Genomic DNA, 15,974 nt, shown 5'->3' with positions numbered 1-15,974 from the left:
AACAAGCATTTGCAATGCAATAGGTCTAGCATTTGTCAGAGTTTAAGCTATTGGCATTGTAAATGACAAAGCCTTTTATTGATCGTTTTTAAAAATTCACACAGAGAAAGATTCTACATTGCTAGGTACCAGAAACTATGAAAGATGTAAAGCTTAACTAAAGCTATGAGATGAATAATTACACATACATTAAGAATATAACACATCTTCCTACCTATAATAATGCAAAATAAACAAACTAAGTAATGTAATCTTCCAGATACTTAGGTCTGAATCTCTGTCTAGAACAGGTGACATCAGTTAACCCCTTCGATGCTGATGACTAGCTCAGCTCGTCATCAGCCACGGGGGGCGTGTGCGGATGACTAGCTGAGCTCGTCATCTAACGCGGCTTTTAGAAAAAAGCCGCGTAGCGGAAAAATAACCGCCGCAGTGATGCGATTAAGACATTAATGTTAAGACATATGAGGGTAAATGGTCATCTGCTCTCTCAATAAGCATCTCACAAGGAGAATCATGCAAGGTGTCAACACTCAATTGATCATTTAAAATGGTTCCACTTGTGAAGAAGTATTTTGAGAAGTGGTATTAAAAGATTAATCTTCACCATGTTCATGAGTAATAGCATAAGACAATACATCTTTAAAAGGAACACACATACCATCAGAGCCACTTGAAGACTGGGAATGTTCAACATGATTAGAGAGATTACAATTGCAATCAACAGTCTTTACTCTGGCTACATTACTCATGCTCCACCATGTCCCTCCAGAAACCATAATGGAGTGTTTGTTAACTTTGACAGCAACAGTTTCTGGATAGAATTTCGAACCTCTGACTTTAAAAAGGTCTCCTTATGCGAACTTTATCACCTACACTGAACATTTCCTCTTTAACATGTTTATTCAGATCATACCTCGATTTGGAAACCATTTGAGAATGTTCAACCTTGGTTTTAATTTGATCTAATGAAGGAATGTTTTTACTCGAATCAGTATTAGATACTACTCATTGAGGAGAAAGTTAGTTGAAGGGTTGTCTACCTTTCAGCATAGCAAAAGGTGTAACGCCTGTGGTTGCATGAGGAGTAATATTATATGACCAAATTCTGTCACTAACAACCTCTTGAACCTTTAAACCCAATGATGATGCCAATTGTATGGAATCCTTGAAAATATGGTTCACTCTTTCCACTAGACCATTACCCTGTGGGCTATAAAGAGTAGTCGTGAGATGTTTAATACCATAATTCTGCAAAAAACTTTTCATGTTGTGAGAAATAAATTGAGCCCCATTATCTGATACTAAGAAAGAAGGTAATCCTTCAGATCTAAAAAGATGCTTCAAATACTGAATCACATTCTCAGTATTTGGATCTTTCATGAATTTATATGAAACCCACTTTGAATGATCATCAACCAGAGTTAAAATATACCTAAACCCCTGATTAAGAACACTAATAGGACCAATAAATCAATCCCAAGCTTCTCCCAAGGGTTGTGAGGAAAGTTGACTGGGCACAAAGGAGAGTTAGTTGTATGCAGCAATTTTTCAGCATGTGAACATTCAACACAATTGTTTAAAGAGGTCTCAACTAGAATATCCATTCCATTCCATTCCAGGCCACCAGTAATTTAAGCGCAACCTTTTCTTGGTACTGGTAACATCAGTATGACCTTTATGAGTCAAAGAAATAAGTTTACTCCTATTGCTAGCCGGTGGAATGAGGAAAGAACCTCTCAGAATGAACCTACCTTCAATGCTTAATTCCTCCTTAACTTTTGAAAAAGGAACACGTTCTTTATTAATTTGATTTTCTCTGGGCCAACCATTTGAAATAAATGTTTTAAGAACAGTTTGGCAAGTGTCAGAACGTGAAGCTTGTAACCAATCAGAATCAGAAATGGTATCACTATTTAACTTTAAACCTTCAATTAAGTTAACAATTTCTTTGTCATCCAACAATGTTTCAATGTTATTTTCATAAATAGGACATCTTGATAAAAAATCAGCTTTAAAATTTTTCCCACTTTTGAATGTGCCTCATAGAAATGTTATAATCATATAGTTTGGAAAAGAGGCGCACCAATCTAGGACTGCCATTTCTTAACCCTCTGTCAAACCAAATGGAGATCAATGGTTTATGATCAGAAATTAATAAAAATTCTCTGCCCCAAACATAAGTTGAAAAGTTTTTGGTACCCCATTCGCAAGCCAAAGCTTATTTTTCAATGGTGCTGTAATTTTTTTCAGACAATGAAAGACCTCTTGGAGAAAACACAATAATGTTTTCCTCACAATCAACCATTTGGCTGAGTACAGCACCTAGACCAGAGTTACTGGCATCAACAGTGATGTAGGACAACAAATCTTCATTAAAAGGTCTGAGAGCAGGAGAATTGATTAAACGTTTTAAACTTTCAAATGAAGACTGTTGTTCCTTGCCCCACATACATTTAACATTACTTCTGGTCAGGTTTCTCAGTGGTTCACAAATCAGGGCAAAATTTTGTACAAATCGAGAATTGTACTCGCTCAACCCTAAAAGTGACCTTCATTGGTCTTTATCAGATGGTTGAGCACATTCACGAATTGCTTTCAACAGATCATGTTTAGGAGATATGCCAGTCAGAAATTACATGACCTAAATATTCTACCTTGTTAAGCAAAAATGTGCACTTTTGTTTCTTAACTGTCATGCCAAAATTACTGAGAATCCCTAGCACTTGATTAAGCTTATCCAAATGTTCTTGAACATAATTGGTTGAGATGAGTATGTCATCCTGGTAGGCCAAAACACGTTTGATATCCCCAAAAATTTGAAACATGAGTTTTTGAAAAACTGAGGCTGCTGACGACAGTCCAAAGGGCATGCTTAGAAATCTGTAAGGACCAAATGGCGTGTTAAATGTAGTAAGATCTTTATACTCTTCATGCAACTCTATTTGATGGTAAGCCGCCCTTAAATCTATGGCAGAGAAGAATTCCGTACCTTTTAATTGAGCCAACATATCTTGAATACATGGAAGAGGAAAACAATCAACTTGTATATTCTTGATCAACGATCTTAAATCTACACACAGCCGGATTTCATCACAATTCTTTTTAAGTGCCACGACTATCGGAGAAACCCATAGACCAGAATCAACTTGTTCAATAACTCCATCAGAACACAGTTGTAAATGTACAGGAATTTATATAGCGCAAATCACTGAGCGGTTTCTAAGCGCTTGCTTGGGGAACCCGTCCTGGTATTCCCCATGTGAGATAACCCCAGCAGGGTATCCGCAAGGTGAAAGCCAGGCATCCCGCCGCGAGGGGCCGTTGTTGAGATTAAGCAAGCTATTGCCCAGAGTCGCAGAGTGTGAACCCGTGAAACGAGTATGCACCGGAGTGAGAATTGTCGAGTCCATGGACATTTTAGGACTCAAGACCCCGCCGAGCCGGGAATTGAACCCTGGTCCCGGGCTGACCTCTGCTTCCAGGTCTGCCTCCTCTAACCAGTGAGCCACACTTCTCCATTGTAGTAAATGTGCTTTCAATTTGTCTGGGATACTTAACAGGACATGTCTGACTTTATGGATAACTGGGACTGCGTCAAGTTTCAGTATAATTTTATGTTGAAATCCTTTAACTGACCCTAGATTGTCTCTAAAAACATTTTTATGCTCGTCAAGAATGGCTTCTAAAGAGAATTCTTCGGAAAGCAAAGAATTTATGTTGGTAGAGAGAACTAAAGAAATGGGATTGTCAGTTCCTGGTCTCAAAACCATGCGAAATGTACCCTGATCTTTCCAACCAAGTATGTTATAGCCCTTCTTAGCTACATACATATTAGAATTGATAATTCTATCTTGAAAATTAAGATCATCAGTGAAATAGCCCATCATATCAATTTCCTGACCTCCAAAGCCCACTTTACGAATATCAGAAGGAAGCATTGGTTTCTTTCCCTTCCTTAAAGAAAAACATTGTCCGACAGGATGGTTACAGGAGAACCAGAATCAACCGTGACTGTAGTTTGAATGTCACCAATTTTAACATCACAAATAGGATCTCCTATGTTGACTTCATCAGCCAACTCAAACATCCACTGACAAAAACTTATTAAGATTTTTGAACATTAGACTCTAAGGATTCTAAATGCATTACTTTCGATTTAAACTTACATGCAGAAGTGAGATGTCCCATTTTCTTACAATTGGAACATTGTTTATTGATGGCAGGACAACTAGATGCATTCGTTAAGTGAGATTTAGAGCCACATCCAAAACATTGGAGAGGTTTGTCAGATTTTCTCCAATCTTGTCCAGAGTTTAAAGATTTATTACGTTGAGGAACAGTAGGAGGAGTTTGAGCAGAAATTTTATTTATATATTCAGTGGCTGTGGTTTTACTTTGCCTAATTCTTTAGAGACCGCTACAGATCTTTCAATACCTCTGGCAATTTCTAATGTTTCAATGAGTGAAGGGTTACTGCAATACAAAATCCTCTCCTGGACCTTGTTGCTGAAACAATTCACAACAATTTGATCCCTCAGATATTATTCAATAGGACCCTCAAACTCACAAGAGGAAGCAAGCACTCTTAGTTCAGCAAGAAAATTATCAACAAATTCATGTTCACGTTTGTAAAATTTGTGCCTCTCCACAATTATACTTGGCTCATCTTTAAAATGTTTTTCAAGACGCATAACAGCTGCAGTAAATTCATTCTAATCGTCCGAAGGAGGATGAATAATAGGAGGTTGATGATCAAATATTCTTTGACCTTCGTTGCCAAGACAATTATACAACATAGCATTTTTCCTAACAGGAGGAGATTTTACACCATCAACAGCAATAATATAACTATTAAATGATTTGTACCATTGAGTCCATTTGATTTTGGGTGTACCAGGTTCAGGAAGAAAAGGAGAAGGGAGTACTGCCGTCTGAACAGCCATAGTTAGTAAAATAAAAAAAAAATCAATAAATGGACAAAATATGATTAAGAAAACCACAGTGGATAAACATATCAATAAGCACTTTCAGTATCAACTTATCCAGTGTACACATCATAAATGGTTATCTAACAATTTATCCAATATATCAAATTGTCAAGATATTTAACTAAATACAGAATTGAAAAATCATTAGAGACACTAAAAATACTTACTATTATTGAAGAATTCATTGTAATTTTAGACTACATCAATCGTTAAATGGTGTGTGCATAAGCTTGCGCAATTAGGGAGGCAATATAATAAAATTAATAAAATATGAATGTTTACCAAATAAAGAGAAAAAACGAAACTGTGAGCTAAATTTATGAAATGAAATAAAGTTGCGGATTACGTATCATGGTGTGTCACATGGTATGCATTATCGACGATGAAAGAAATAGCTTCTTACAAAGTATTTGTGTGGTGCGCGTCACTGCGTTTGAGACGATGCGTAGACAACCAACCATGAAGAACCAAGCCCAACAGGTGTTAATTGTACGTGAAGTTGGTGTGCGCGTCACCGTGCATGAAGCGAAGACGTCACAGCTTTAAGTTGGTGTGCGTGTCACTGCGCTCGAAACGTAGAGAGGTGCGCGTCATAGCATGGAAGAAGTGTCAGGAATATGCCGATCCAAAGAATGGAGGGGAGTTCAGCAATCCGAAGATGTGGAAGGTTGAATGAAGATCGAAAAGGTTCGACAAAGCGGTGATGTAAAAAGTGGAATGAAGATTCTCAGGAGTTTGGTAAGTTGTTGAAAGTAGAAGTCTTAAAAAATAAACAAAATCACAGAGGACAAAGTTTATAGACTTTAATGAAGACCCGTGTAAAAATATTCAAAAGAAACGGGTAGAATCAATCCACCATAAAAAAAATGTTGTTTAGTTTCTTCGTAAAGAATAAATTAAGTAAATTTTGAAGCACTTGCAAAAATGATAAACGATGAAATTAACATGAGGCACGTCCATTAAGACAAAAGGTCAAATAATTAAATTGCTCAATCGTTGCAGAAAGGTTTTCAGCAAGAGTAGACTTGTCAAGGCGTAGCAGCGTCATGGTAAACAACAGTTGGAAGCTTGCTCAACCACTGCAGAGATCTTCAGCAATGAGAGAAATAAACAATGTGCCTCATGTATCATGTAGTTTGAAATCAAAGTAGAACGCTCCACAATATGAAAATTGTCAAGTCAATTGTTTGTGTGCGTTTGTTGGTCGTGTAGAGTTCAGTTAGTTTGTCAACTAGATATATAAAAAATTTACGAAACTGCTCACTAGTCCTTAATTTCAGATAGATAGATAGACACAGACAAATGGACAGATAGATAGACAGACCGTACCACTATTGAAAGCTGACACTGCCGAACACCTAGTGTGTGCTCAACCCAGATACCACCCCTTGTACCTTAGGCTCCACCACCCTCTCTCTTTACCTCACTATTGCAGTGTTTGTTTCCTCCACGGCTTACGCTCTACTGCCAAGAAAAGATAAATTGCGATTCGCCACTGTGCGCCTCGTTTTTTAATTTTTTTTAAAGTTCCCCAATGTCGAACTATTAGCCTGGCAAATAAGACACCAGCTTCATGTTTTCCGTTTTTGACGATACCATGCTAAAACAGACTTTTAGTTTATTGTTCTTTGACAGACAAACTTTGGTGTTCTATTTTATTTTTGAGCTGACAAATTATATGGTCTATATCTATTCATTACGTTAAAGATAGTGCATTGACTTTGCATCAATGACACATTTTTCAGTACTTTAACACGTCATCAGTAAGTATTTATTGCAAAGGTCTCTTTACATATTTTCATTTTAGCAATAGATTATACTCCTATTTACGTGTTGGAAATGATACTTACCATTCCGTATACTTATTTTTCAAAAGTATTTAATCCGCTAAATGTAACAAGAGCATAACACAAAATAGTTAAAAAATCTTAAAATGCAAATCAGGGATTCGCCTAAGTGATATTGAGTGTATCTTTACCGTATTTGGAAGCTTATAGAAGGTTTCTGCTTCCGTGGATCCATTCTTGCGATGCAAGATGTGCCGATGGAGGGCTTATACAACATATAATAAGACAGTCCATCAAACCTTTCAATTTTTCAAATGTTAACGTTTTGTCCGTAAGAGCAGACTTTACTTTGTAACTTCCCTGGGAGGGGGTCAGTGTGAGAACGTCAGACAGAAGCAGGGGCGTAGCTAGAGCTTGTGGCGCCCGGGCCTACCCTTCAGATTGCCGCCCCCCTGGGGGGGGGGGGGGGTGCTGGGGAAAAAGGACGGCGAGCACCTGAAAGAGCTCAGAGAGACACGTAGTATCGCCGCTAATAGTTACCTCGATCATGCAGGCCTGCAGGGGGATCAAATATTCGTAATACAGCACACTGTCACAGTTTTGTGCACAGACTGGAGTGTGTGCTGCGGCAAAGACTGGGACAGTACTCCGAATCCATAATATAAACCTATGGGTTTTGCATGTTTCAGTTACATTCTTTAGGTAACTGTCACCTCCATTCAATGGAAAACAAGGGTGGATTCTGTGGTATGCTGTGGCAGATGCACTGGAAAAGCAAGCATTCAAAATGCAACAGGTCTCGCCTTTAATTACGTTCAAAAGCCATTTGCTTGGCTAATGGTATTGTATAATAAAAGCAAATGGCTTTATCTTAATGAAAGGCGAGACTTCTTGCATTTTTCCACTCTGCAGCCTATCCCAGTCTTCGGCCTCTTCCACTCCCCAGACTCTCCCTACCCAGAATCTTCACTTGCAGCCACTTCCAGTTCCAAAACACTCCCCCCACCCTCTTCCATGTTCCACTCCTCAGACTCTCCCAGTCCCCAGTCTCTTCCACTCCACAGACTCATCCTACAAACTCCTCACACAGACGTCTACATTCAGTGGGCTCTTCTATTCCCCAGACACCTCGACTTTCAGTACACTCCTCCCCTTCTCCTCTCTCCAGAATCTAAATCCCAACCTTCTTCCATCCTCGCGCTCTTTTAAGGAGGCGGCCCTCTTGCAAGGGAAGCAAAGTCTCCAGTGCCCCCATATTCACATGAGAGCGCTTAGTGGCCTTGTCATGAGTATGAAGCACTACATAATGTACGATACAATCTTCCATGTTTTGCGCTGTATGAGGGTAGACGCTTACAAAAAAATGCTTATCTTCGGTTAGCTATCTCTCAAGAGGTAGCAGGCCCTCGCTCAGCCATCACAAACACGCGAAGAGTGAGGTCAGGAGCTCTCTCCTGGATCACTTTGCTCCTCAGTGCACTCTGAATAGGTGGAGCTGTTGCGGTTCGATGAGCCGATCCCCTAGATCAGCACCGTGTGCCTTGAAGACATATAGTGCTTCCTATCTAGTCTAGTCTCTTCAGGTTGTAGGAGTAATTATGGAGTTTATTAAGACAAATGTCCATAAAACATGAAAATCAGCATCATTAAAAACATGTAACAATCATATAAACCATCATCCTGATATGCACCATCATTAAAAAGTAACCTCTGGTAAGTAATAAACATTAAATAAGTGCTTCTCTGCCCTGTCTGGCCCGGCTCTGCTCTGTCCAGTTGGGCTTCCAGGACTGGTACCCGAGCTCCCTACAGCACCCCGACGCTACCGGGCCCTGACTCATGTTTCACATACCCTGCAAAACCTTCATTACCAATAGACACCGGCAAACCAAGCTTCGCAATCACGACCCAAGGCCCGGCGCGGCTCTATGAAGCGCCTAAAAGCAATTAGTTTACGCAGAAGTGGAGGACGTGGCAGAGCTAGCACTCCATGCTATTTCTCTGATGGTGAATCCTCTGGCATGGTTACAATATCAGGGCAGACAAACTCAATTTCCTATTTACATTTTTAAATTGCAAACCTTGTGTATGTAACTAAACATATTTTTGTAAACATTATACCCACATACGTAAGGTTTTCAATTAAAAAAAGTAAATAAGGACGAAAAGACAGGCTGCTTGACAGATGCCCTGCAAAGCACATTCCCCAAAAAACAATTTGAATAGAAGCACAGAGCCTTTCAATGCGCACAAACGCACCTCTAAATGTGAATATATTTTTATCTTCTCACATTGTCGCCTCACATCTGCAAGCTATGCAAATTTTATTATTGGAGCGTTTCAGGGAACATTTCTCTTTAGCTGGCAGGCATAACATAAGTCTGGAAGAACGCAATCTCTAACATTTAGCCTTTAGAAACTCGAGGGGTCAGAGCTTCTTAGTTCTTTACAGTGAAACAGATAAGACAAGTTTGGTACAAATGCGCTGAACAGGACACCTTGGTGTACAGCAGCATCCAGTGCCCGGTGGCGCTCAATTTAATCTCACCGTGAATGAGGGAAGGCTGCGAGCGGTAGTGCCAAGATTTCAAGTTGCGTGCAGGCCAGGGCAGGACTTTCTGCTTTTTTGCCAACACTCTGGGCAGCGCCGCCAAAAGGAAGCCCTCAACTTGCAGGCTCGAAGTCGAACACGTCGTTTGAGCAGCACAGGGACTGGAGGCATAGCTGAAGAACTTGGGAGCTTCCGTAGATAACTACAGCGCATTGTCACGTTGGGGTCAGGAGAGCTCAAGGGCTCCGGCTCTGACGTGCGGTGCGGTGCGGTGCTGCTGCGCCTGCGCAGAGCTGAGATCAGCAATCAGCATGCTGGAGCAGCGCTTGCAAAACGGCGGCCGCGTGCCACTGGCCACCCGTTGCAGCGACCTTTATCATTTATTTGAGGACACTGACTGACAGAAGTCAATGTCCCCAAATAAATTATAAAGGCCGCCGCAACGGGCCAGTGCCTCTCGACCGCCGCCCTCAAATTAGCGCCGCCTGGGGCGGACCGCCCCTCCCGACCCCCCCTAGCTATGCCAGTGGACAGAAGCACCCAGGGCAGAGCACGAGACACCAGGAAGTGACAAAACCCCATTAAAAAAAAGAGCGCGCCTTGAGGCCTGCATAAGTATTATCGGTGTGGAGGAGGGAATGTGACAGTGGACTGGATGTCATCCCCAAGTAGGTCAGGGATGTTGTTTGCCCGGTCATTAGTAAAAATACTTACAGCTGGTTCTGTTTATTCAGCACGTTATTCTTAACACTGCACTTTTCTGGTGCCCAATTATAACAGGCAATTCATGCCAGTCAATAAACGGTAGATGTTGATATTTTATCCGAATCTCACAATGCAGTGAAAAATGGGTGTATATTCGCCACCGAGTGGAGCAGTGACAAACAGGCACGGAGTGTGTGTTTGTGTGCTGAGGAGTGTGCGACATGCCCTCCTGTCACTTTAGCGCGTGCAGGTTCTTATGTATTGTGTGAGGCTCTCACTTCCAGTGTGAGACTGATGCGGGTGAAGGTGGGGGGTGTTGTTTAGGGCAGCTAGGTGTGGATAGGAGGGGGGAGGGCGACACTTCCCACACATCACACACCAGGGGAATCTGGCGGCAAAGGTGGGCTAGGTCTATTCAATGACATAAGTTTAAAATGCTAAATTCTCAAACGTCCAATAAAATGTGCACACTGGGGTTGCAGGGACCAGAGGGTCGCGAGAACGGAAGAGAACTAACCGGAGAAAGATCAGGACAGCACTGCAATGTCAGAGAGTCAGAGGGGGCAGGGGAGGCACTCAGATAAATACAACAAACAAGTGCAGACACGCCCACCGCCTCGTGAGAAGGGAGAAGTGAAGGGATGCAGCGCGCATGACTAGCAACAGAGGACGAGTCCAGTCCAGGTGGGCGGGGCCTAAGGGAGACAGGGCGGTCACCAACTCCACTTCCACAAGCGAGGTTGATGCATCCGTAGTCCAGCCTTGAGATGACTAAGGACTGAACTGCTGTTATAAGGTCCGAGTTTTCGATGAGCTGTTTCATTTGTCTAAAGTAACGAGGTGAAAGCGTGCGTTTTTAGTTAACAGGTTGATGTGTGTTTGCATGTTAAGGTTTTTATCTAGTGTAATTCTGAGTGATTTGGTGGAGTCCACCAAAGTTGGCGTGCAGTTCAGAGCAGTGATCAACTTGGTCCATTCCTTTGTCTCCAGGGAGTTTTTAGTGGGGAGGTGGAGGGGGGAAGATTAGAAGAAAATCTGTTTTTTGTGAGTTTAGCTTTAGGAAGTTGGTCATTAGCCAGTGGACGTTTTTTTTCGAGTGCCAGGTTCATCGTCTTTATGTCTTCAATGGAGGAGATCTTGGATGTAAAGTGGAGTGTCGTCCGCGTACATATGGTAGGCATTGTTCGCTTGCTGAAGTAGTCCAGTTAGTGGTTCGAAATACAGGTTGAATAGGGTGGGTGATAGGAGTACCACAAGGCTCCACCCTACGCACACCCAGTAACATGTACGCTTCAGTTCAACTTCAGCCTATACCTATTGCACAAGTTATTACTTGTGTAACGATATATCTGTAAGAGACATTAGATAGTGATAGATTCCTTACCTTCGAATATCCCCAAGCGTCAGACTGGATCCGGAAATTTTGCGTAGCAATACCCCTGCGCGTCGGTAGGAGTCGTCCGTGGCTCCGCGTCCGTCGTCGGCGTCGTTACCGCCGGAATGACGTCAGAGTAATTAGACGCCGCCCATGCGCGCTGACGTCAGTTCTGATACAGAGCTTTTCCGCGCCAGATACGCAGAGCCATGATAGAACCAACACTGGTGCCATAAAACTAGGGCCCTGAAAGGGATGACCTTAACCCTAGATATCGGTTCGCAGAACGGGGAGGATGGGTGAGTCGGTAAGGAATCTATCCCTAACTAATGTCTCTTACAGATATATCGTTACACAAGTAGTAACTTGTGCATCTGAAAGAGACACGTTAGTGATAGATTTCTTACCTTAGAATAGATACCCCAGCAATACCAACCCCGGTGGTGGGTCTGCGAACCAATAATCACACCAGAAAGTCCTGGAGGACGGAACGGCCAAAAAAGCCATCTTTCCGGACTTGGCTGTCCAGGCAGTAGTGTCTTGCAAACGTGTGCAGCGAGGCCCACGTAGCTGCCTGGCAAATGTCTTGCAAGGGCACTCCTCGGCCCAGGGCAGTTTTAGTCGCCGTGGCCCGAGCCCGCAATCCAACAGGGGGCTCCCTTTTGGCCATGGAGAAACATGCCTGGATACACAAGATGATCCACCGCGAGATGGTCCGCTTGTGCACCGCCTTTCTCTTCTTAGCGCCCACGTAACCAACAGAGAGTTGGTCATCCATCCGGAACTGGCATTTGCGATCCAGATAATAAGAGCGCACGTTTTGGGTCCAGACGGTGGAGACTCTTCCTCTTTCGAGGGATGGGGAGGCGGAAAGAAGGTGGGCAAGGTAATGGACTGCCCTATGTGGAAGGCCGTGACAACCTTGGGCAGGAAAGAGGGTCTCGTCCGCAACACAACCTTGTCCGGATGGACAGAGAGGAAAGGAGGTGTAGAAGAAAGAGCCTGGAGCTCACTCACTCTCCTGGCAGAGGTGATGGCCACCAGGAAAGCAGTCTTCAAAGTAAGAAGACGGAGAGGACAGTTATGGAGCGGCTCAAAGGGAGCACACATTAGGTAAGTAAGTACAAGATTCAAGTCCGACTGGGGAATCACGAAGGGAACAGGAGGGAACATGTGTGTGATGCCCTTCAAAAACCTATTTACAATGGGGGACTTGAACAAGGAAGGCTGATCAGGTAGCCGTAAGAAGGTGGAAAGGGTAGAAAGGTGCCCCTTGAGAGTGCCCAGAGCAGAGCCCTGCTGGGCAAGAGAAAGAAGAAAAAGGAGAACCTCAGAAAGGGGTGCAGAGAGTGGGTCCACAGCCTTCGCTGTGCACCATGCCACAAATCTGTTCCACCTGCAGGCGTACACCGACTTTGTGGAGGGACGCCTGGCTGCCAGAATGACATCACAGACTTCGGGAGGCAAGTCAAATGGCCTCAACCGCCGCCGCTCAATCTTAAAGCTTGTAGGTGTAGACTGGACAGGTTCGGGTGCAGAACCGTCCCCTGCTGCTGCGACAGAAGGTCCTCCCGAAGAGGCAGACGAATCGGGGGATCGACTGACATGCTGAGTAGCTCGGTATACCAGTATCTTTGTACCCAGTCCGGAGCCACAAGAATAACCTGGGCCCGGTCGCGCCTGATTTTCAGCACTCTGGGCAGAAGTGGTATAGGCGGAAAGGCGTACAACAGACCGAAACTCCACTCGCGACGAAAAGAGTCTCCGAGCGAGTGCCACCTTGGAAATTCCAACGTGCAGAACTGATGACATTGCGCGCTCTCTTCTGTGGCGAATAGATCTAACCAAGGCTCTCCCCAATGCCGAGTTCAGACGCCATTCGTGATCCATCATGCACCGACGGCTGAGTTCGTCCGCCCTGGCATTCAGAGAACCTGCCAGGTGTTGAACCACCAGGGTCACGCCTTGATATTCCAGCCACTGCCAGAGGCGAAGAGCCTCCTGGCATAGGGTCCACTACCCCACCCGCCCTGTTTGTTGCAGTACCACATGGTGGTGGTGTTGTCCGTGAACACCTGCACTACACTCCCCCGGACAGAGGGGAGGAATGCCTTCAGTGCTAGTCGGATCGCCCGCAGCTCCAAAAGGTTGATATGGAGCCGGGACTCTGCCGGAGACCAGAGGCCTCTGATCTCCGCCTCTCCCATGTGGCCTCCCCAGCCCTGGAGGGAAGCGTCCGTCACAACCACGTGCTCCGGGTGGGGTGGGGAGAGGGATCTGCCACTGACCCAATCGCGGTCCGTGAGCCACCACTGCAGCGGTCTTGCAGTGCCCTTCGAGATCAAGACATGATCGGACAAGTTGCCCTGATGCTGGGCCCACTGAAACTTCAGGTCCCACTGCAGAGCCCGCATCCGCCACCGGGCGTGATGCACCAGAGGATGCAGGAGGCCATCAGTCCCAGAAGCCGCAGCGTCAACCTGACCGAGACTCGGGATAAAGGCTGAAAGATCGGAATCAGAGCCTGAATATCCCGAACCCGCTGTTCGGGCGGATAAACCCGAAACTGCGCCGAGTCTAGAACCGCTCCGATGAAGAGGAGCTTCTGAGAGGGACACAGGTGCGACTTCGGCACGTTGATGGAGAACCCCAGCAAGTGCAGGAGGTCGGCCGTAGTCTTGAGGTGGCTGACTACTGTCTTCGTCGAAGTAGGGGAAGACTGACACCCCTAACCTGCGCAGATGAGCTGCGACCACCGCCATCACCTTCGTGAACACCCGCAGGTGCTGGTAAGGCCGAAGGAGAGCACGGTAAACTGAAAGTGCTCGTGGCCTACCTTGAACCGCAGGTAACGCCGGTGGGCCGGCAGGACGGGGATGTGAAAATAAGCGTCCTGCAAGTCCAACACTGCCAGCCAGTCTCCAGGGTCCAGGGCAGCTAAGACCTGCGCCAAAGTCAGCATCTTGAACTTCTTCCGGAGGAAGCCGTTGACGTTCCGTAGGTCCAAGATAGGGCGTAGACCCCCTTTGCCCTTCTTGGGTACCAGAAAGTAGTGGGAGTAACAACCACACCCTACTTCTGGCCCAGGAAAGCGCTCGATGGCCCCCTTGGCCAAGAGGGCCGTGACTTCCTCTGGCAGAAGTTGCAAGTGATCCTCCGACACGCTATGGCATGCCTGGAGGGGTCGCCTCGAAGGGGAGGGAGTAGCCCCTTCCGACGATCTGCAGCACCCACCTGTCCGACGTGACAGTGCGCCAGTGGGAGAGGTGATGGCGAATCCTGCCTCCCACTGGCGTCACATGGGCCTGAAAACTCGGACTAGGAAGGTTTCGAGGCAGGTGCTGCGGAGGAAGGTGTGGACTGTCCTCGCCGTTGTCCCCGACCACCGCCACAGCGGTTTCCACGGCCGCCACCGCACTGTTGAACATTCTGCGGTGCGGGCTGGCAGCACGTGTGGGGGCGCCCCTTCCGTGGCCACGAAAGGAGCGATTATTGGCGTGTGGCCGAGATGCCCAAGGACTTGGCCGTAGCCCTGGAGTCCTTAAAACGCTCAAGCGCATGGTCTGCCTTGTCGCCAAAGAGGAGACTGCCATCGAACGGCATGTCCAGAAGTGTAGCCTGGACATCGGCTGAAAAGTTGGCGGACCTCAACCAGGCGTGGCGTCGAACCGCCACTGTCGTTGCCATCGACCTGCCCAGTGAGTCAGTGGTATCCAGCCCACACCGGATGGAATATCGCGCTGCATCTCGGCCCTCCACAAGGGTTTGGGCGAGTTTAGCCCGGACCTCCTCCGGACATTGTGGCAGCACGTCCGCGACCGCGTCCCACAGGGTGTGGGTGTAGCGGCCCAAGAGACAGGCGGTATTGACAGACCGCAGCCCCAAACTTAGGCACGAGAACACTTTCTTCCCGAATTGTTCATATCTCTTGGATTCCCGATCGGGCGGAGCCGTCGGGAATGAGGTCTGGGAAGTGGAGGCCTGGATAACCAGGCTCTCGGGGTGGGATGGGTGGACAAAAAGCAAGGGTCGCCCGGGGCCGGGCGGTAGCGTCTGGCCACGTTCCTATCCACAGGCGGACCTGTGGCGGGCTTGGACCAAGTGCCCACAAGAATGTCACACAAGGCCTCAGTGAACGGCAGCAGAGGCTCACTGGAGCTTGTCTGCGGTTTGAGGACCTCAGTGAGGAGGTTAGTCCTCACGGCCGCGACGGGGAGCTCATGGTTTAAGGCCTTGGCCGCCCTCGTCAACACTACACTAAGTAGACCCCTCCTTCGAAGCCACGGTAAGAGGGGAGACAAATCCAGTGTCTGGCGAAGTGTCAATACCACTGGCCTCCCCAAGCTCATATGTCCAGTCCTCTTGAGACTGGCACTCCAGTGCCAGAGGGTCCTCAGACCCCTCCCAGTCTCCCTCGTCACCAGTCTCCTGTAAAACAGGAGCAACAGACGGGGCCTCCTCATGGAAATAAAAATCTCTAAAGGCCGTCGGAAGCGGCGCCCAGCAGCGCAGTTCCGGCGCCAGAGTCGGACCGAAGGGAAGATTGGGGACGGCGTCCACAGTGG

General features: G+C 46.0%; 1 protein-coding gene across 1 annotated transcript in view; it reads right to left on the bottom strand.

The window, feature by feature from the left end:
- Nucleotides 1-15,974, bottom strand: part of PRKAA1 (protein kinase AMP-activated catalytic subunit alpha 1) — a 258,046-nt gene that overhangs the window by 3,199 nt on the left and 238,873 nt on the right. The gene's annotated exons all lie outside the window — the stretch shown is intronic.

Source organism: Lissotriton vulgaris, chromosome 3_1 (assembly GCF_964263255.1).
Source record: "Lissotriton vulgaris chromosome 3_1, aLisVul1.2, whole genome shotgun sequence".
Taxonomy (NCBI): Eukaryota; Metazoa; Chordata; class Amphibia; order Caudata; family Salamandridae; genus Lissotriton; species Lissotriton vulgaris.
The sequence above is the reverse complement of the archived record's forward strand: the minus strand, read 5'-3'. Positions and strand labels throughout refer to the sequence as shown.